Here is a 24,111-nt window from a genome sequence, read left to right as displayed (position 1 = left end):
TCCTCAGTACATATAAAAGAAGCAAACTTAATCCTCAGCAACAAATAAAATTTTCATGAGAGAGAATGAATGAATTATTTAAGATCATAACTAAAATCTCACGAATTTACGCTACAGGAGTAAATTTAATTGATATTTTTTTCTTCTGACTATATATCCCGAATGGACTGAGTTTGATTGTGTGCGGAGATTCTTTGCTATGATCAACTTACCACGGTGCCACTCGGGCATGGAAATCTTTTCTGATCTGAAATTCTGCAATGGTTTGAACTCCTTTGGTGGCACAGTGGTGGTCGGTTGAAGTGGGTTTTCTGCAGTTTCCCAACTTTGTAGCGGGAATGCGAGCCTATATCGCATTTGAGAAAGTCTCGCCGTGTGTGTATGTTCTCTATACAAATCTACAATTTTAGATCTATCGTCACCAAATTTTGCATATATACCAAATGGGACCAAACTTGAACGATAGGCTACTATAAAAGTTCGCCAGAGCGGGGCAAATGCCCGAAATTGGCGAAAAACTGTCGGGCAACAATGGTTTCTCGGCCTCAACAATCACTTTCGGAGTGTTTACTTTGGTTACCGTGGTTCCCTAACAATGCGTTTCATATGCGTTCAGCCTTTACAATGGTTTGCCACTTTTTCAATACTCCCAGTAATGAAAGCTTTTTGAATAGACGTCAGAATTATCATCAGCATCACTTTGAGGGTCAGGCAAGATCCCCATAGAAATCAGTGTTAAAATTTCCGATTTGCTGTAGAAATGCGGAAATTTAGTGAGGGATTTACTCCACATCAATGGTTTTAAAAATTGTATTGAATTCTCGATTTTTGAAACATTTAGTTTGCTTAGAGATATACGAAGCCCAGGAGATTATATATATAAAGTAATTAGCCGGGCCTACTTTTGAGTTGGATATTCATACAATAACATTGATTTCAACTGTTATTTATATCCTGTCAAGCATAAATATTATTGTCTACGTAATGTCTTTTAATACTCAACTGCATAAATTCATACAGTTTAGGATGTCTTAGAATTAATTATGAGCCCATAAAGTACATCGAAGAAATTCCACAGCTTTAATTAAGTAATTTTGTAAGCAGAAACAGGAAATGGATAACTTGAAGCTCGGGGGGGGGGGGAATCGAAATTCTTAGCGCCCCTTGAAAAAAGAAAAAGAAAAATTTTCATTTCTACGTTGCTTTAAATCTAGATTTGTTTCTTTCATGAGTCGTCATATTGGTTAACTTAGATATAGTTTGTATCTCCCTCAAAGAAAGAGGGAGACATCACGTGATCCAAAAAGCCTCACTGAAGAAAACCCGGGCAGCACCGGGTATTATAGCTAGTTATAAATAAATCTGATGGCATAATCAGTATGAGCTTCATAATTTTATTTATCGACTATGGCTAATGAATTGTTGGGGCCAGTCTCATAGATTTACAGGAGTAGTGTTGCTGAGGGTATCGTCCCCAGGGATTGGAAGTTGTGGTTCCAATATTTAAAAAGGGTAGTAGAAAAGCTGTGCCCAATTATCGTCCAGTGATTTCGACCGCTGATCGGATGAAGTTCGTTTTCTGTGGTTCGCAACTTCGAGGCTCGAATGCGAACCGATCTCCCCTTTAAGAAGTCTCACTACACTAGCAGATGACAGCATTACGTATAACAAGTATTACATAGTAACAAACTTTACGTTAGGTCCACAACACGTACTCGCACATTCTAACAATTTACCATTGTACCAATTCGTTAGAAATTCCGCAGAGGAATGTGACCAAGATGCATGTGTGGGTTAATGGTAGTAGTAGTGAATTCGGCGAGCTTCATCTCGAAAATTTTGAAAGTTATGATCAAAAAGTAATTGGTGAAGTAGATAGACGAGAATAATGTATTGTCAAATAATCATTAGCGGAAGTCATGTGTAACCAACTTCCTTTGCTTTTATGATCCCGGCTTTGGGGTAAGGGAAAAAATGTCGATGTTATTTACCTTGATTTCCAGAACGCATTCGATCTGGTCCTACATCGTAAACTCTTGAAGCGTTTACACGAGATTAGGATTGAGGACAAAAATTTGCTAAATTGGATACAATCGAGATTAAGAGATAGGTTGTGACCATTCACAATACAACGAGTTATGGTGAACGGGGAATTCTCTGGTTGCACAGGCGTCACGAATGAAGTTCCTCATGGAAGCGCCCTTGGCCCCATACTTTTTTCACTTTTTATCGATAAACTCGATCAGGGTATTGATGGGATTGTTAGCAAATTCGCAGATGATGTGAAGCTAATGGGGGTAATCGGGAATCAATGCGATAGGGAGTTGCTCCAGACCAAGTTAAACAGGATTGCAGAATGGGCAAATGAATGGAGCCTGACGTTTAGCGTTGATAAGTGCATGGTGGTTCATTTTGGTTCAAATAACCCACAGTTCTCTAACGAGTTGAATGGTGTGGTGTCACTATCCCGGATGCAACTAGGGTCACAATTATCGCCGATACTGCAAATAAAGATCATCTAAATTTGGTGCCAAAAGCCTGTACGTGAAGGAGTAAATGAATGCGATAAAGTGTTATTGTGGTGACCTTAAAATTCGAAGTGCAACCTCACTCACAGGCTGTGCCTTGGTGAAGTGTTTGCTCGCTTGACTGTTTGTTCCGAAATGATAAACAAACGGAAATCCAATCTGACGAAGTATACGCAGGGTACTTGTCTTTATCGAAAAAGGTCTTGTCGTTGAAAGGTTTTGCAGTTGTTGAAGTTTCATTCTCATATCGCAATAACGCGACACTTAATTTCACACTTTATGTGTCAACGCTATGTTTTTTGAGGTTTACTCGATTTTTTCGGGTAAACACTTATCATATGAAATGATATGTCGTGGAAACAGTTAATGGACCTTTGCACATGGTGACAAAATGGTATGTATCGTCGCCATCGCAGATGGCACTCATACACACTTGAACGAGGGCTACTCATTTTTTTCTATCTGCATCGAGTTAAGTGTTAAATCCCACTGGCGCACGACGGTAAATATCAAAATACGCACAGATAATGGATATAAATGTGGGGGAATAGGCTCTCTCTCTCTCTCTCTCTCTCTCTCCAATCAACTTAAAATAATTTTACGTAGGCAGACAGTTCGAAAAGGGAGGGACAGAGGGAGTTGCTCCAGACCAACTTAAACAGGATTGCAGCATGGGCAAATGAATGGAGCATGACGTTTAGCGTTGATAAGTGCATGATCGCTCATTTTGGTTCGAACAACCCACGGTTCTCTTACGAGTTGAATGGTGTCACTAACTCGGATGCAACTAGGGCCATCGATTTGGGAATTCCCATTGATGAGCGGCTTAGGTTTTCTGAACATTGTTCAGCAGCGGTCAAAAAATGAATAGAATGCTTGGTTTCATTTTGAAAAAGGTCTCTTCGCGTTCTCCTAAAGTCATTCTTCCGCTTTTTTTGAGGCTTTGTTCGTTCTGGACTGGAGTATGCTATAAGGTTTTGGAGACCATACCTACAGAGGGACATAGACTTGGTTGAATGGGGTGCAAAGAGGACGCGTGTCCTTGCTGGCACACAGGGCCTGACGCCTGAATAATGAAGAGAAACCTCATTTTTGTCCTTGTGTCCAGCAAGGACGCGTGTCCTTGTTGGCACACGGTGCTTGAATAATGAAAAGAAACCTCATTTTTCAAATATTTTCACATTGGAAGAACGCAAGTGTCGGGGGAGGGATATGATCGAAGTTTTCAAAATTTTCAACGAGATGGATAGAGCATGAATTGCTAATACGCCATCAATCAACTGCTTTGACAAGGGTACACCATTTCGATTGGTGCCGCTATGGTGGTCGAGTGGTCATATTAACGGACTCGCATTGCGAGGACCCGAAACTGACCATGACCCCCGCTTTGCCCCCATAAGGAATGAAAGCTCGTCACCCAGAGGGTTTCGGCCGTGGTTGAAGAGCTATGCGACGTCCGGAGCAGTAAGCATGGAAAAACTGAAGACCCGGGTTCGAAACACCCCATCGCAACAGTGGTGGTCAGCTGAAGTTAGTTTTCTGTGGTAACCAACTTCAAAGCACAAATGCGAGCCGATCTTCCCTTTAAAAAGACTCGCCACAGAGAGCAACATGAATACACACAATGGTACAGTTATTGAATCATTACACTTCACTCATAGTTAGAAAAATTGATGGCAGATGGCAGAACTACACATAACAAACATTACACAGAAACAAACTTCACGTTAGACTCACAACACGTACATTCCAGCATGCACGTATTCGTTAGAAATTCCGTAGGGGAATGCATCTACGATTAAATAGTAATAGTATCGATTGGCAAGGGACAATTCCTGTTCGTGGTGTCGCAGGGAATTTTTCTATAGAAAAATAAAATAGCTTATTCCCCTGGGGGTACTGAATTCGAACAGAATTGACACGTTTAAAAAGAAGTACATGTTGGGATAAATCGAGAACATATCCATACTTAGAAGACAACCGTTAATATTCTTTATGGGCATTATATTATATTTTATAATGTATATACTATATAGTCTTTTAGTTTTTTATAATTGCATTTTTAATTGTTTTGCTGTATTTTAGGGATATATGATATCCATATTTGTTATGGCCGTCTTTTTCTCAGGCACCTCGTTGGACATTTTGCCTGTTGTGACCTTGTATTTATATTTGTATAAATGAACTTTTCAAAAGAATTGCGTGAAGCGAAGAATATCTGCATATAGGTTATATAAAACCTAGAACGTTTATTTATGTTATAAAAACAAACAGTAAATTATCGCAAAACTAAATATTTAATTCTTGTTTGTGAAAGAAGAAAGAGATTGACCGGCACAGAATTACCCGAGCAGCAGAAAATTTTGAAAGAACTTCGCTGGCGATTTATCTTATATGCAGTGGGATTAAAAAGGAATGAGAAGTGGTGTCACTGTAGAAAGAACGAAACAGCGCATGCGCGGTGTTGTTGCTGAACGAGCAAAATCATAAAACTTTAAACAGGACACTAATCTCTTAAACCGTGCAATACATCATGGAAGACATCTCGTGATAATTTCATTATTTTCCATTTCTCCACTTTTCGAGTTTTTGGCGGATTTAGTTTCGCGTAAATGTACTTTTATTTATCGTGTAGCGAGAGGTTAATGCATCTGTTTCTGTTTTCGCACCCATTTTAATCAAAGAGAATTTAATTAACGCTTTCCGCGAAAAACGCAGAAAACGCCGACTTCAAATGGATGGAAATAACTTTCTTACATCGCACATATTTTCCATTCCATTTTGTTTTCTTAAAGCCCGGCCGTAAATTTCTGGAATTATTCATGAACGAGCTTCCCTCTTGCATTTAACGACGAGCGTGGTAAGTCACTCCTAAAAGTATAATTAATAAAAATCAATTATATTTTTTCTTCAAATTTTGGCTGCTGCCTATTTGAATCATTTGAGTCGCACCACAGTCATTTTCTGCACACGAGGGCTAATTATTCCGGGCCCTACTATTTATTGCCGATTCCGAACGGCAGGCTACTTTTTTATACTCATCGAAAGGTTGGTGTGCTAACCTCTCGATGGGGGATTCTCTGCGGTCATGTCGCCGTTTCTGTGGTACCCCAGTGTCAGGAAAAATTTTTCTGACGAGGACGAACCGGGTATCGAACTCGCGACACCTCTAAACACCCTTTGGTACTTTAGGCGAGTATCTTGTCGACCTGGGATACCGCGCCCTTGCCTATCTTACGATGTTTGATAGAAGGACAGTAGTCACTGCACATTGCGATTTTGTATAGATTCAAGATCTTAACCTAGTCGAGGAAAAAAAGACGGTTTTCCACGATTTGTAGAATCAACTTTATGCAGCTGCGAGTTTTGAAGATCGTAATACGAACAATCCAAAAACAAAAACAAAAAATTCAGGGTACGCCGTGTCTTTCTCTCTCTCTCTCCTCAAGTTTTGATGTAAATGCGTTCTTTGTGCCTTGAATCGCGTGACCCAGACTGTAAGAGGTATTAAAATCAGAGTGATATTATTGAATTTGTCTTAACGAAATATACCCGCAGACACTTAAAAAAAACTGATACATTCTGAGTACTTCCTGAAATAAATAGATTTCGATACGCAACTTTTTGTGAATGCATCCAGTGCGGTAAAGTGATCGCTCGATTGTTGCAGTGGTACGATTGCTCGTCTTTCACTACGAAGGTTTGCTGTCAAGCTCCATGGGTTCGAATCCATCCAAACGAACATCGGAAACAAGTTCTTTACCAATCGAGTAGAGGGCTACCACCGATAGAGGGCACCTTTATTTCCCACCCAACTCCGCTGGTTGGAAATTTCCGAATGACGATATATGACTGGAGTTGGTGTACTAAAAAGTGGGGCAAAACAATACCTTCTAGAGCAGAAGACCTGCTCTAGAAGGTATTGGGCAAAACCGGGTAGCAAATGTTTGAGTCCTCATTATTCTGAAACATTTCTCTTTCAAATTATACGTTTACCTTTAAAAAAATGAGATCCTCCTTTTTTTATGACAATTCAACTTCCAAAATTACCAAAAAAACTCAATTAGTTATTTGCTCATGTAAATTGCAAAAGCCACATTTAAAAGTGTCATCTTCCTCTGTATTTAAGCGAGCAAAGTCTCTACAAAATGCGGCACTCAATCCATTCTTCTCCTGATTTGAACTGTTTTTTTCATTTGATTCGAACTTGATTTTCAAAGTTCTTTGAAAAATATACAAGTTCTAGAATTATCCCCTTTTTTCACGATGATCCTATTAAAATATGCTTATTCTTTTCATTTTTATTTTTTCTCTTGACTTTATCCACTTTCTTATTACTGCTGCTGCTTTCGTATTTTCATTAGTGGATGTTGAATATATTTATCTGGGCTCTCTTATTCCAGCACGAGTTCATTATGAAGAAGGCGCAAGCAGCATAGACGTTTTCCCGTTTTTTGTTCTGAATCTTTTTGAGATGTTGATGTGCTTCTTGTATTCCATATTATGTAACTTCCCAATAACTTTCTTGCTGCTGCTTCTGAAGCAAGAACTTTTTGAGCTTATCGCCCTCCCCAATGTTGATTTTGCGTATATTATGATTTAAACTATAACCGCGTTATATCCGGTTTTTTGTTCCCAACTATCGATACCTGGATTTTGCCCCACACTGACATTCGTGAAATAAATAACACCATTTTGTTCAGTGATGCCTTCAATTTTTTACTGACGCGTTTAAATGGTACTTGAAAAATAACGAATACACTCATGAACTTACGAGTATGATTCTTTAAACATTTAGCCGAGAATGACAGATAACATAAAGCACAAAATCTAATTATTTCTACTTAAAAACTTTGAAAAAATTGAGAGAAACATACATTAAACCCACACACTTCCTAAACTTAGTTCAAATTTCTTCAAGGGCTGCAGAGAAGTGATTTACATGTTTTCGGTATTCGCAGCACTAGATTCGGAGATAATGCCTCGCTCTGTTTTGCCCCACTCTTTTCTATCGTCAGATAATTTGAAAGACGTATTCGCATCAAAAAATTAGAATTAATATTTAATATTTAACTCGAAATATCTTCAAAGAATGAGATAATGTAGTAGAGTTTCCGACTGTCTCTGAATTTCTCCGTTATTCTATTTTTCACCGACATTTCGCACATTTTCAGATTTTTTTAAAAATATTTCGAGCAAACGAGGAAAAAAATTCTATCAAAAAGGGAAAAAATATGTGTAACTGACTTTTTTTTTTTTAAAACCATCTACTCGGAAACTTTTTCACTTTTTTTTTATAACAAGAGTGATGTTCTTATCGTGCTTTTTTATTAGATTTTTATGTGTGTATGTATATGTGTGTGTGGGGAAAGGCAGTGAAAAAACAAAAGAGACGAGTGCCATTGGAAACTCGTTAGAATAAATTGGTTACTGGGATGAGGGAGAAAATGAGATAAAATTGACCATTTCTTGGTAAGAATTTTTTTCCCCAAAAAAGAAAAGGTGAAGACCGACCCATTCATATGCATCCATATTTGAACGTACGTAACAGTGCACATCATTACTATTACCTAAATGTCAAGACCGATATTTTTTGCGCTTCCATTAACGGCATCAACTTTTCTGATGCTGTCTCAGCGAATTGAGACGTATCACTATTATTTGTGTATAGTACGTGCTTTTCTTATTTCGATGTGTGTAGGTTGCGTAAGGTCCTCAAAAAAGTGTAAGATGATGTTCATAAAATCTGTTTTCTTTTGCTGCTCCAACGAATCTAATCTCATGATAAAAAAAAAATAAATTCTCATTTAAATTCAAAACTAAAATGGTAAGCAGTTTACATCACGCATGTCACAGGGCTGCTTGGCGCGGATCCAAAACATTATTTTGTCTATCCACGTGGCATTCCTTGCCAAATATCTAAGGCATTTGATCATGTCCGTTACTGTGTGTTTAATTTGCGTCGATTGGCCGGTGGGAAAGAGAATTTATAAATTCACGATAGCAAATAAATCACGATGTGTCGTGTTTGCCACTTGCCGTGTGAAAAAATGGAAGTGTTTACAGCTCCATTTTTTAATACCATTCGCAAACTGATATTCGTAGACTCAAAATTGAAAACATTCGAAAAGTCCGATTAACAAAAAAGGAACCAGCATTGTGCGATGTTGTCACTCGTCACCGATAATGAAAACTGGTTAGTCGCGAAAATTTCTTTATATCGATTGAACACAAACTTTTTCCTTACGATGTAAATCCCCGGAACACCCGAAGAATGCTGTCTATTCTATATGGAATGATATCTATTCCATTTCACCTTGAATACATAAATGTTTACTTTATTTATTCAAGTTACATTTAGGGCGAAACATATGTAAACAAATAATCACACGCAATAGCACATATTAACGCTTCATTTAAAGCGAATACCACGATTATATTTGATGCGAAACGTGTCGCGCAGATAATTTGAAATATTGTGAATAGTAGATGTGAAGCATAATATGTTATCTGAAATATTGATTTAGGTTTGTAGAAAACAACCACTAGTCGACTCGTCACGAGCAACAGCTGTGGTGATGCGGCTAAAACGGAAAAGGCAAAATACAACAGTTCATTCAATAATAATTGAGAAGGTTATTTTCTCAAAAGGAAACATTTTTTTTCACAATTACTAAATTTACAGTAGAAGTAAAAGGAAAGTTTGTTTTTTTTTTCTCCGAAAATAGCCCAACAGGTAGCAGCATAAGGAAGGGGTATAAGAATATTTAAACATCATGTTCCTTTATCAACGTTGAAGGGAGTTATCTTCATTTAAGTTTTGCAAATGTCCCCTTTTTCAAAGGAAATTAGTTAACAAAAACGTTAACTTTCGATTAAAATTGGAGCCGGTTAAGTCTGAAAAATGGGAACTTTCTACACCACCTGTTGATTCTAAAAGGTTTCGCGTAGCCAAGGAATGTACCCATGGCACACTCTCGTGCGTAACACAAAAACCATGATTATTATACTGTGAAACCTCCCCTCACGGTTCGAAAAATAGATCGCAGATAGCAGCACTATAACAAGCATTACACACAAAAATTCCAGTTAGGTTCACAATACGTACACGCACATTCCAACTCGTACCAATTCGTTATAAGTTCCGCAGAGGAATATGGACGAAGCTCACGTATGGTTTAGTAGTAGTAGTGAAAGCTTTCATAACGGACACTCCCGTTTGCGAGCGTCTCCCCTAACGGACACTTTTTTTAATTACTTTGCTATCCATTAACAGAACGGACCGAGAACGAATTTACGCGATTTCAACTCATTGCACCAGAGCGCGTGGTCATGCCGGAGAAAATTCTGAAATGCAAGGAGAAAAAATATATATAAGGTGGGTGCCCCTGTGTTATGGCCACCCCTGATTGTGAGTTAGCTAGCCAAAAAAGCCGCTGGATGACACTAGCATCCAGTGAGAGGGTGGTTCTCAACTTGTTTTTGTCCATGGCCCCCTTTCAACCATTTCTCATTCCTGTGCCCCCCCCCCCCTGTGAACATGAATAATTTTCTACTTTCCCCCCCCCCCCGTTTTCCCATTAGAAGATAGTTATTCACAAATTGTCTGAAGTATAAATATGTTTGAATTTAATTTGATTAATTTTTAATTTATGAAAATATTGGGAAAGCAAAATAAACATAATAGAATACAGTAAAAAAATTGAATAATTAAATTATTTTTAATCAATGTAAACTCTGCGCTTGAAGATGGCGCAATGTCATCAAGTTACTTTATTGGATGAAATTTGTATTATTTCCAAATTAGTTTTGTTTGTTTGTTTGTTTGTTTGTGTGTGTGTGTGTGTGTGTGTGTGTGTGTGTGTGTGAGAGAGAGAGAGAGAGAGAGAGAGATATGTAAATGATTATGGTTCATTGAGAAATGTCAGTTGTAGCTTCTAAGATACGCATTCGTATAATGATAAAAATCGCAAAACGTGATAGCAAGCAGTTTTGTTAATTTTATTCTCTTCATGATGTCAAAAGTAGCAATCAGGGAGTAGCCACATAAATGAATCACAATTGAAAAGTTCAACCTTTCACGTCATTTTGAACAATAATACATGTATCAAGGATATAGGTTCATGTTGTAGACCTACTCTGAATTCAAGAAAATGAACTAAAATACGTGTGAATTTTTTTTTAACATTTGTTAGAAAGATTCGTTCCAGAACAATCATGTACGCAGTGACAAAACTGTTCATGTGAACATAATAATGATTCATTATCAGGATTTCAAGCCCATCGGAAAATATAAATAATCATATTTTCAAATAAGAAAATTATCAGTTTGTTGACATCAATTTCGACACGGTGAAAATCTGATTGTTTCGTTGGATGACAAGCTACCTTCAAGTGGCTTTTTGGTTCATAACGTGGCCGCTCTCTTGCAGGCGAACGAAGCAACGTGCGAGTTGGCACACAACACAACTCCGGAAAACTTGACTTTGATCCAGTTTATCAATTCTCCTGATGATGCCAACCACTAGTGTTGGGGAAACGTTGAGAACAAACTCAAACGGACGACGGTCTTCGAACCCGAAAAAACAATTTTTATCAAATGATGGCCGCGAAAACCTTATAGACTATTTACACAACACAATATTTGTTGTTTAAACACAGCACGATATTTCACATAACAGTCCGTACTATATTTAATATACAGGGCGCATAAGTAACGGGGCATATGGCATTTTACTGGCGAACCATTGGTCCTGGAGGCATATTTTCAGTTCGAAAAAGCACCCGAATTATCTGTAGTACCTCAGATATTTGGTTCATGTTGCCTGGGGTTACATAGTTATTAAAATAAAAATGTTATCCTTTTATGCGGACACCCTGTGCCCCCCAAAACCCAATTGGAAAGTTGTTTCCCGGTTTCCAACAAAAGAATTCAACGTTTCTAAGTGCAATTTTCACTGAGATATTCGAAGAAAGTGGAGAAAAAAACAGCATTAAATGTGGGGAAACCATTTTACCGGCTGCTGTTTTTTCCCAAATTTCCTCAATTTTTTGAATTCGCATATCTCGGTGAATATTGCGCTTGGAAACGTGAAATTATTTTAGTTGGCATCGGGAAAGACAGAGCAACAACTTCTTAATTGGGTTCTTTGCCACACGGGGACGGTATAAAAAGTTTTTTATTTTTATTTTATAACTATACAACCCCTTACAATATGAATGACATACCTGAGTTGGACACGTGATTTGGATACTTTTTCTAGTTGAGCATGTCTCAGACTAACGGCTCGCCAGGAAAGTGTCATACGCCCTGTTACCCATACAGCCTTCATATGCACGTAAAAAAGTAGTTTGAGACGAAATACAGTCGACTCCCGTTTTAAAGAAGACCGTTATAACGGAAAAAAATATCGTTTTAACGAAAAATTTTCTAATCCCCGGATAAGTTTACATAGGGACAATATAAAAATCTGGAATTCCTTTGTAACTAAATTCCGTTATTACGAAGTGATTTCTCCGATTTCTTGGAGTTCATTATAATGGGGTTTGACTGCATTCCCCCAAACAAAATCTGACATTTTTGCACTAAAGTAATTAAACTTCGGCAATTTAATCTGAAAAGTCTTTTCTATAATGATTATGTCCTTTTGACTTTTATAAATTTAGGAAGGAAACAAAAGGAAGAAAGGATGGGGAGAAAAAAAAAAATATGGCCAAGAGGGGCTCGGTTGTGCGTAAATGCCTCGAAATTCCACTTGTGCGCAAGGGGATTCGCGCCTCACTCTCAGTTTTACGACAAAATTTCACATTTATCAGACGTTTGACTACGGTCACGATTAATCTCTATATATAACTTTTAATATTAAAATATTTCATTGCACAATTTCAATTATTTGATATTTTCATCGCTGAATTGATTTTGCATGCGTATTATGAACACTAAAAATTTTTTAGTGTTTAGTCATTTTTCTTCAGACCCTTCCAGCTCTCATAGACAACAATGTTATTAAACCCTCGTTTACTCGTCGCTAATTTCGGTTAAGTCGTCACTATGAAAAAGTTTGAGAAAGAGGAACAGACTATTTTTATGGCTCCCATTAAAAAAAGAGCTTGTGTTAACAGCATTGCCATATGCTCAAAAGTCACCATAAACTCCTATATACCCAAACGGAACAGTTTAAGTAACGAAAGTTACGCTGGGGAGGTTCATTTGCCGACTAAGGTTTTTGGAACGTTGGGAACTGTTCAAGCTAGATCTCATTTCTGCATGGGCCCCATTGGAGAAACTGGACAAAGCGCGAGACACTCAAGCTCTGTCGGAAGAGGCAACATAAGCACTTCGCCCTCCCCCCTTGGGGGGGGGGGGGGACAAAACCAAAATTTATTGATACGTCAAAGATTACATATAGTGCAAGGAAATCAAAAATTATGTAAATCGAAGAATCAAATTAATCAAGTTAAAGTCAAAGTGCAACGCGCGCACGGATAATAAATAATCATAGAAAGCATGGGCTCTACTAATTTAGGGCTTCAAATTTAAACAAAATATCTTTCCCTTAAAAAAACAAAAAAATAGAGATTTCCCTTCGCTAGAGCGTATATAAATTAACATCTCAAATAATAAACATCTTCACAACATCCAGTCTTCTGTATATCTTGTATTTTCTTTACTTTTGCTAGATTTGTCGCGTGATTCGTGTCTTTTCCTTGCCGTTTTCAACGTTTATTTCTTTTCACACTAAAAAAATGGTCCCTTTCGGGGCCAATTTTATTTACTAAATACGTGTTTTATTAATTACCATTCAAGTGTAATTTTAACTTATTCATTTGTTATCTGTCCAGTAAGACGATGCATTCTATAAGTTCGAAATGGCGAAAGCCTAGTATTAGAATATTGAGAAGACACCAACGAATAAGGCAAATACACAAAAAATAATAAAAGTCCTAATGCATTTCAACACCAATGGGTGCCGTCTTCAGAGGAAAAATTCAACCACTAGTTTCGCTGACCGAGTTTTCCATTTGGGTTGAATACCAAATCTTCACGCTCGGTTGCTCAGCGGAAGAAGTACGTCTGTTCACTTCAAACGTCGTGGTCAGAATGAAGCTGTGAGCCTGCGTGAGATACTAATGCAGCGTCCTGATTGGACATTTGTGGAATAGTGCTATCCGATTGGTCCATTCGAATTTTCTTGTAATTCCCGCTCGAAATGAATTTAAGCCATGGGGTGTAGATTTATTATCGTTCACTAGTATATTTTTGAAGGCCCGAATATATGTGCCTTCGTAGAAATCTAGATCAACTGTGGACTTGACTTTGTGAAAAACTCTCGCTTCTTGAAATTTGAATTTATGGCCTTCTTGCCAACAGTGAGCGGCGATGGTCGATTTGTCACATTCCTGATTCTTAACACAGCGAGCGTGTTCATTTAATCTTGCTTTTATAGGTCTCCTTGTCTGTCCTACATAACCAAGAGAGCAATCACCACATGGAATGTAATAAATGCCCCATTGTTTATTCTGCGGTATAGCATCTTTAGGGGGCATGAAATCAAAGTTTTTTAGTGGGCACATCTATGGTTGTTAGATTAAACTTTTTAAGAATCGGTTTGATCTTCAGTGAGAGTATTGGATCGTAGGGTATGACTACACTTTCTCTGAGTGATTTCTCTGTAAAATATTTTCTAGAGTGGTTCCTCGTGCCGGTTTCAAGAATTTTCTACTTAATTTGTCAACGATCTTGGTGTTGAACCCCCTGTCCATCGCAATTGCTCTGATGGTTTCAAGTTCATGGTCTAACGTGTTCCGATTTGAACAGATGTTAAATGCTCTCGCTACATAGGTGCGAAAAGCCGAAAGTTTCTGTTGCACGGGATGGCAAGATCTGAAATGAGGTGGTAATGAGACCGCGAAAGGCTTACGATAGACCGAGGTTTGGAACTGTGAAGAAAGAACGTCCAAGAAAGACAGTTCATTGTTAGTTTCAAATTCGGCTGTGAACTGAACATGAGGGTCTATGTCATTCATAACGAGTAACAATTGTTCCAAGTCATCTTTAGAGCCGTCCCAAAGCACAAAAGTATCGTCCTCGTATCTTCGATAAAGTGAGAAGGGCACAACGTTCAATAGCTTACTCTCAAAGTCGTCCATATATATATCACACAAAATCGGCGAGATGGGATTGCCCATCGCTAGACCATCTGTCTGGGTGTAAAACTTGTCATCGAAATTGAACGCTGTTTGTGAGATACATGTGAAGGTGAGATTGCAAATTTCTTCTACTTCAGGCTGTGAAAAATTGTGGGTTTTAAGTCGTCTTTCTAGACAACTGATACTACTACCTATGGGAATGTTAGTAAACATTGACACTACGTCGAAAGACACCATGTTGAGCTGTTTGGGTTCAATTGTACGTAATATTTGAGCGAAGCTAGATGAATTTCTAACTGTATTATTATTTGATTTAGTGAGTGGAGAGAGAATTGGGACAAGGAATTTAGCGAGCTTGTATGACGCTGTACCAATGTTAGAGACTACGGGACGGAGAGATAGTGTTGGTTTGTGCACTTTGGGTAGGCCATAGATCCGTGACGAAGAATCGGGAATGTGAAAAATCGACCATCGCCGCTCACTGTTGGCAAGAAGGCCATAAATTCAAATTTCAAGAAGCGAGAGTTTTTCACAAAGTCAAGTCCACAGTTGATCTAGATTTCTACGAAGGCACATATATTCGGGCCTTCAAAAATATACTAGTGAACGATAATAAATCTACACCCCATGGCTTAAATTCATTTCGAGCGGGAATTACAAGAAAATTCGAATGGACCAATCGGATAGCACTATTCCACAAATGTCCAATCAGGACGCTGCATTAGTATCTCACGCAGGCTCACAGCTTCATTCTGACCATGACGTTTGAAGTGAACAGACGTACTTCTTCCGCTGAGCAACCGAGCGTGAAGATTTGGTATTCAACCCAAGTGGGAAACTCGGTCAGCGAGACTAGTGGTTAAATTTTTCCTCTGAAGACGGCACCCATTGGTGTTGAAATGCATTAGGACTTTTATTATTTTTTGTGTATTTGCCTTATTCGTTGGTGTCTTCTCAATATTCTTGGGCAAAGTGGATCAACTCTTCTATAGTATTAGAATGTCAAAAATAAAAAAATAAACCATTGGCATTGAAAAGAGCAGCTGGACGATAGAGTATTGCTGAAACCAATGAAGCTGGTCCATCATCCTCAAATGGAATGACTGAAAGTGCCAGTTCCCAGAAATTGAAAAGGGTTCATTCAAAGTGCTCTGTTCCTGTTGAACTTTCAACCAAGCCAGCTTACACGTTTGTTCATAATGCAGCTTGAAGTGATATCCTCAAGAATGTTCCATGTGGCAATTGTGGAGATGCAGCCCTAGATGTTCACGTGGAACAAAATATCGGAAGGCCATCAAAGATAATGCTTCAGAAGTACAAGAAATGAAAAGTGCCATATTTGTAACTCTGCAATACGTTATGTCAACAGACGAGAAGCCTCAGCACAATAAATGCCCACAAGGTGAAACTTCTTGGTGTTTTTATAATCGTGCAATTACAGATGGTTCCACTCCTCATATGCATAAAAACAGGAAGATGTATCTAACTGAAGTTGTAGTTGCAAAGATACTGCCTGTGTACAAACGACTTGCTTCCAATGAACTATTAGTGAGGTGTTCCGCTGCTAAAACACAAAATCCTAACGAGAGCCTCCACAATCTGATATGGACATACTGTCCTAAAGAAATGTTTGTTTCATTGAAACGTTTGCATATAGCAGTTGTTTCTGCAGTGTCTCAGTTAAAAATGGGATGCGAGATCTCATTGATTGTGAAAGAGGATCAGAATGTAAGTACTCCTGTGTTGGAACTGGCCAAGCAGCGAGATGGAAGATGGTTGACGCAAAGCACCAGACGCTCTACTAAGTACTACAAGTGCAAACGTTTGGCAAATAAACACCATAAAAGCACTAAAGAAAGAAATAAGATGAACAAAGGACCACCTTCATATGGAGCGGGGCAATTTTAATGCCAAAAAAACTTGATATGACAATCATGAAAGTACACAAAACTTTAACGTTGATTTTCTCAAAACTGACATTTGAGAAACTGATTGTTATGGAAAAAGTCCCTTGCGCATTAGTTTTAATCAAATTTTCTTGAAATTTGGCAGATTTATAGATTTTTGTGTGATGCATAATTGTAAGCATCCATTTTGCTGTGTGATTTTATTTTCATGATAATTTTGGCAAAAAAAGTTGAAAATTATGAAAAATTTGCAAATTTATGGAACAAAAACAGGTTTATATTTTTTATTCATTAATGGTTACTCCTAGTACAAAATGCATGCTACAAATCATTGATATATGCCTACAGAGCAAAATAAAAAAACATTGGTACTTTTAAATAAAATTTGAGACGCAAGGAACAAAGAATCTTAATTTTGGTTTGGCACCTTTTGGTGTCTAAATAAGGCGCCAAGCTTGCTGATACACATATTTTTTAAACTAAGAGACCTAAAGTTATTATTACATATGCATCGAAATGTCATTGAAGCATTTTTAGTAAGAAATATACAGTAATAAGAAATTTACATTTGAACGTCATGTGTCCCCTTAAGCTACTTTAAAAGTTCGTCAGAGCAGGGCAGATTCCGGAAATGGGCAAAAAAACTGTCGTCGGACAACGATGGTTTTTGGGCCTCACCAATCACTTTCGGAACGTTTACTTTGGTTACCGTGGTTTCCCTAGCAATGCGTTTCGGACATGTATATGATAGTTTATATGCCTTTATAATGGATAGTCACTTTTTCAATCCTCCTAGTAATGAGGCTTTTTGAATAGACGTCAGCATCACTTTGAGGGTCGGGCAAGATCCCCATAGAAATCAGTGTTAAAATTGTCGATTCTACTGTATAAAAACAAATACAAATACAACGCCACAACAGGCAAAATGCCCAACGAGGTGGCTGAGAAAAATATGGATGTCATATATTTCAAAAATACAGCAACCCAATTAAAAATGCAATTAACACAAATTATAAACAATATATACACATGATAAAATATTATACAATGCCCCTAAAGAATACTTATGGTTTTCTTATTCTAAGTATGGATAGCTTCTCGATTTACCCCAACATGTTTATCGTATTGCTTTTTAAACGTGTCAATTGTGCTATAATTTACTACCTCCGGGGGTAAGCTATTCCATTTATTAACAACCCTATTGGAGAAAAATTCCCTGCGACACCATAACTTCGCATTGGCCCTCACCAATCGATACTGGTGTCCCCTTGTAAAAAGCGGTCGATTGGCAGTGCACTAAAAGTTCATGGTCCATCCTATCCATCCCATTGAAAATTTTGAACACTTCGATCATATCTCCTCGACACCTGCGTTCATCCAACGTAAACATATTCAAAAAATGAAGTCTCTCTTCATAACTCAAGCCCCGTGTGCCAATAAGGACACGCGTAGCTCTTCTCTGCACCCCTTCAACCAAGTATATGTCCCTCTGTAGGTATGGTCAGTGCCGCTTAACGCATGGGCCCACACGGGCACGGCCTGGGGGCCTCAAGGGAAGAGGGGCCTCAGACAAATTAGAACCGGTTGAAATTCTCGAACATTTGCCATGTAAGGCCTCAGAAAAATCACTTGGCCCGGAGGCCAAGTGATGCTCTTAAGACGGCCCTGGGTATGGTCTCTAAAACCTTGCTGCATACTCCAGTCCAGGACGAACTAAGCCTCGAAAAAGCGGAAGAATGAGTTTAGGAGAACGCGAAGAAACCTTTTTGCAAATGAAACCGAGCATTCTATTCGCTTTTTTCACCACCGCTGAACAATGTTCAGAAAACCTGAGCCGCTCGTCAATGGGAATTCTCAAATCAGTGACCCTAGTTGCATCCGGGGGTAGTGACACCATTCAACTCGTTAGAGAACTGTGGGTTATTCGAACCGAAATGAGCGACCATGCACTTATCAACGCTAAACGTCATGCTCCATTCATTTGCCCATTCTGCAATCCTGTTTAAGTTGGTATGGAGCATTTCCCTATCGCATTGATTCCCGATTACCCCCATTAGCTTCACATCATCTGCGAATTTGCTAACAATCCCATCAATACCCTGATCGAGTTTATCGATAATAAGTGAAAAAAGTATGGGGCCAAGGACACTTCCTTGAGGAACTCCACTTGTGACGCGTGTCCAACTAGAGAATTCCCCGTTCACCATAACTCGTTGCGACCTATCTCTTAACCACGATTCTATCCAATTCAGCACGTTGCTCCCTATTCCAATCTCGTGTAAACGCTTTAAGAGCATCCCTGTTGGACCCGATCGAATGGCTACTGGAAATCAAGATAAACAACATCCACATTTTTGCTCTTACCCAAAACCTTAGTCACGTGATCATAGAAGCAAAGGAGGTTAGTTACACGTGACTTCCCCTTCCTGAACCCATGCTGATTATCCGACAATACATTATTCTCGTCTATCCACTTCACAAACTGCCTTTTGATGATAATTTCCAAAATTTTCGAGAGGGAGCTCGTCAAACTCACTGGACGATAATTGGACACAGCTTCTCTACTACCCTTCTTAAATATCGGAACAACATTAGCAAGTTTCCAATCCCTTGGAAGGACGATATCCTCAGCAACACTACTCCTGTATATCTGTGCGACTGGCCCCAACAATTCATTAGCACATTCCCTGAGGACCCTGGTGTAGATATCATCTGGTCCTGGTGCTTTGTTTGCACATACATTTCTTAGAAGATTCAGGACCTCCACGTCTTCCACTTGAATATCGTTGAGGATTTTATTACACCATGCAACACCCGTATATTGAATATCATTATCTCCATTAAAAACCGACGCGAAAAAGTCATTGAAAGCACTACACATGCCTACATTGCTCTCTAACCTAGAGCCTCCTATCGAGAGGGGGCCAACTGTCCCCTTACATCCATTATTGACGTATCTAAAAAATGATTTTGGGTCAGAGCCAATGTTATCTGCCAACCTAGATTCAATTTCCTTTTTACTATCCCTTATCGCTTTTTTCAACACTCTTCTTTTATCAGTAAACAATGATATGTCAGCTCGTTCACTTTTATACTCTCTGAATGCTCTTTTCTTTTCGAGATAAAGGTTACGCACGCTATCCATGAACCATAGAGGGTGCGATGTACAAATACGCTTTTTTTGAACAAAGGGTATGACGTCGTGCAAAACAGAGGACAGTTCCGTACTAAATTTTTCCCATTGACTTACCACCCCTACTGATTACAACCGGTCTTTGAAAACTTCCACTAACCTTCCTCTCAAAACATCAAAGTTAGTTCTTCGAAAACAAGGCACCAGTCTTTTGTTATCAACCTTACCCGAGGAAAAGTTACAGTGAAATCTGACTATACTATGATCACTGGAAGAAAACTCTTCCCCCACCGAATAATGTATCAATCTACTGTATCAATAACTCATAAAGATCATTTCAATCCCGCTCATCGACTTGGTATCAAATAAAATACTTAAATTCAAACAATTTAATGTCGATAGATCCAAGATCGTCACGCAAGACATAATAATTGAAGCTCAACAACAAGATATTGATTTTCTTCTGTTACAGGAACCTTTCTTTTCTCTGGAGCAAATTAGCGATATACCTAGTTCATTTCAAATATGGTCTTCCGAGACAAAAAATTAATCATCGTTCATTTAAAACGAGTGTTTTATTCAGAAGTCTTTCTCATTGGAACCCATTCACAATTGCCATATTATTCAAAACAGTCAAAGAAGAATTCATATTGATGAGTGGCTATTGTTCTCCTGCTGACAATCTGCATCCAACACTGCATGAAATAGAACAAATTCTCTACAAAGCCGGCTCTATACCAGTTCTCGTGGCAGCAGACATAAATGCACTTCACTATAACTGGGGTTACAAAAATATCGATGAACGTGGAAGACTACTTAATAACCTTGTGAAAACAAATAGGCTGTTCCAAATTCTAAGAATGATCTCCACCCACATTTTTCAGAAAGGATAAAAAAGGATGGCCAGATATTACTTACGAACTCAAATGAACTTTTCTCCAAAATTTTCCGTCAAGTGGTTACTGAAGGTAAAGTTGGTGATCACTGTCAAATTCTTCTTCATATTCAAGAATTTTCTCTGTACAAGTCAATAAATACTTCAAAGCTACTCAGAGGAAATTAACTCTTCTGCAGAAAAATATAACACCGAAGCTTGACCAATACGACTGTAAACATGCAACCTGTGTCACTCACCGCACTTCCGAAATTACACGGCTACTACAGCACCTAGTTGAACTTCTCGGTTACTACCCTCAGCAGGGATGCTGGCTGAGATGTTGTTTTAGGTTTGCTGCCCCGCCAGGACCGCGGGATGTTGTCTTGGTTCGACTTACTATCCATAGCAAGGACAACCGGATTGTTTTTGATCAACATCTTAGCGACACGATTGCAATGTTTTCCAGTGTTAACTATGCTTCGATAACGTATTGATGTGTAGTTATATTCCTCTATTTGTCTGTTCTCTAATTGGCATGTAATAATACCATGTCTCAGGACCTGTGAAATGCCCTATTCGGCTCCCACAGCAGAGTCTTACTTATATTAGTTTCTCTAGCATCTAGCAGCGCATATGATCCTCTGGTTGGTGGGTGCTCGGGATCGCACTGGGGGTTCGTGTTGGTGGGCAGGGGTCCAGTTCTTTTTGTGCCTGTGTGGCAATCTTGGAGCCCCATGGGAAAAGATGATATCATAATCCGGCTGTGACCTTTCAGTTAGAAATTCCTTGGAATATGGATTGGATCATCGTTCGGTTAGGATATTAGGATGATGTAGAAATGCGGAAATTTAGTGGGGTTTTCCGCCACATCAATAATTTTAAAAATTGTATTCAATTCTCAATTTTTGAAATATTGAGTTCGCTTAGAGGTATAAGAGAAGCCCAGAAAATTAAATATAAAATAATTAGCCGGACCTACTTTTGAGTTGGATATCCATGCAGTAACATTGATTTCAACTTTTTATTTACATCTTCTCAAGCTCGAAAATAAAAATATGTATTGTCTTTTAATATTCAACTGCATAAATTCATATAGTTTAGGTTGTTTTAGAATTAAATATGGGCCCATAAAGTACATCGAAGAAATTCCATAGCTTTAATTAAGCATTTTTGAAAGCTGAAACAGGCGGATGGATAACTTGAAGTTCGGGGGGGGGGGGGACTTCGGTTTATGTTACCAATTATTTTCGCGAAAAGTTTTTCTTTTCGTATATTTTGAAACTAATTTGGAACCGGATATTTTCCCGTAATTTATCGTTTCAATCAGTTAGACTATGTAGGAGGTCAGGAGGCTTCCTTATTGACCAAAATTTCCGTGCTCAGTTCACATTATCCTAATCGGGTGGTAAGAAAGCATAGTAATATTCGTGATGCTCATTAGACGGTTTCATTCTAACTCCTCGATCGAAATACTAGCTCCCCTTAAAAAAGGAGAAAAAAAAATATTAATATTTACGTTTCTTTAATCTAGATTTGTTTCTTTCATGCGTCGCGCAGGAAGTCGCCATATTGGTTAACTTAGGCACGGTTTGTATGTCCCTCAAAGAAAGAGGGAGATGTCACTCGATCCAAAAAGCCTCATTGAAGAAAACCCGGGCATGATGCGTAGCACGATCCCTGCGTATGATTTCGATTTCTGCGTATGACCCCGATCCCTGCGTATGATTTCGTTTCGATTTATGACAGAAGTTGTATGTTTTCAAATCGTTTCGAGTGTCTTTGATTAGGGAAAAGCCAATTTCCATAAACGGCGAATTTTTATGCCCAGATTTTTACTTTGTAGCATTTAAAGGGGATTTTTTCCTTCCGCATTCTATTGGTGTCACGTATATTTAAAAGAAATTCAATTCACTTCCCCGATTTATTTTACTTTTTTGTCCGAGAGCAATCAAATTAAAGTAACGAATAAGATGCGAGTGAAACTGGTTTCTGTCGCTGCACTTTTTTTTTTCTTTTAACCTCCGGGTCAAAGAGAGTTTTGCGTTTTAAAGTAGGTGATTGCAATTACCGGAGCTACTTTCTCCGACGCATCTAACACCCGAATCTGCGAAGATTGTTTTTGTTAAGCTACGACATTCCGACTAACGAACGAGCAGAGGCTCATTTGAAGTTTCAGAATCTTCGAAGCATTCGCGATTAGCATAAAATCTTTGCTAATGAACCTCTTCCCAGCGGATAATTTCAAAGACAAGTCTGAAGTTTTCCCGCTCCCATTTATGCCCCGGGCACAAAATATCAGCGCCACAAAATCTTTTTTTAAGACTTCTTTTAAACTGTGCCCGAATTTTTTTTAATGTTTATGTATATATATATATATATATACACACAACTTGTATATATATATTTCTCCTTATTTTTTGCGATTTTCCTCTCGGCTATCAAAAGATTAGAATTCGAAATCGGTAAATCAAACAAAATAGGCACGGACCGCTACAGATTTGTTCGTGCCTCTGGGCAGTGATTCGACGTATTTTTCTTTAAGAACAATATATATTATGTTATTCTTCTGTAGTTTTTCTTCTCATAAGATTCTGCGAAAGAAAACGGGCCGAACTTACACTTGGATGCATCAACCCTTCGTGCAATCACTCCTACATAATAAACAGAAGTTTCTAATTTCTGGTTTTCCTTCATATAACCCTCGCAAAACACAGTGAAATAAAATTTATTTATTTGCGTTGGTTACAAACCATTGGCAATTGCTAACGCTGATAAGATAAGAATAAGATAAGATAATAATTACTAGTACAGTAGACGCTGCTTATTAGAATCACTTATAATGTTTTTATTCGGGATTGTGTAACCACTTTCGCTGAGTACGGAACGGGCCAATATCATAACATGGAAAAGGGTGTTTATTTTTATCAGGACTTCGGTTTATGTTACCAATTATTTTCGCGAAAAGTTTTTCTTTTCGTATATTTTGAAACTAATTTGGAACCGGATATTTTCCCGTAATTTATCGTTTCAATCAGTTAGACTATGTAGGAGGTCAGAAGGCTTCCTTATTGACCAAAATTTCCGTGCTCAGTTCACATTATCCTAATCGGGTGGTAAGAAAGCATAGTAATATTCGTGATGCTCATTAGACGGTTTCATTCTAACTCCTCTGAAATTTCTGAATGATAAAAAGGATTTAGCTCAAAAAGGAAAGATAAAATCCAATCTTGTTTCAGAACAAACTGAGGGAAAAAACAAAAACATTTGGGCAAGCTGTGCCATACACATGTCTGCCAGATTTTGACGTGAATACGTTTTTGTGCCTAGCCTATCCTTGCGTGTTGAGTACTGAGTTCATGGTCCCTCACAAGGGTAGGGCTGATGGGTTTCCAATCTGGGGGCCCGGGAAAATTTTGTTGAAATTGCAAATTGAAAACCCTTTGAAATTTTTGTTTTTTCCCTATATAAATTACGAATCAAGGCAGCGAGCCTGATGGCCAGACGGGAAGGGATATT

The sequence above is a fragment of the Pholcus phalangioides genome, unplaced genomic scaffold (assembly GCF_987345545.1).
Source record: "Pholcus phalangioides strain wild (caught in Gottingen) unplaced genomic scaffold, Ppha-v1.0 ptg000022l_1, whole genome shotgun sequence".
Lineage (NCBI taxonomy): Eukaryota > Metazoa > Arthropoda > Arachnida > Araneae > Pholcidae > Pholcus > Pholcus phalangioides.
The sequence above is the reverse complement of the archived record's forward strand: the minus strand, read 5'-3'. Positions refer to the sequence as shown.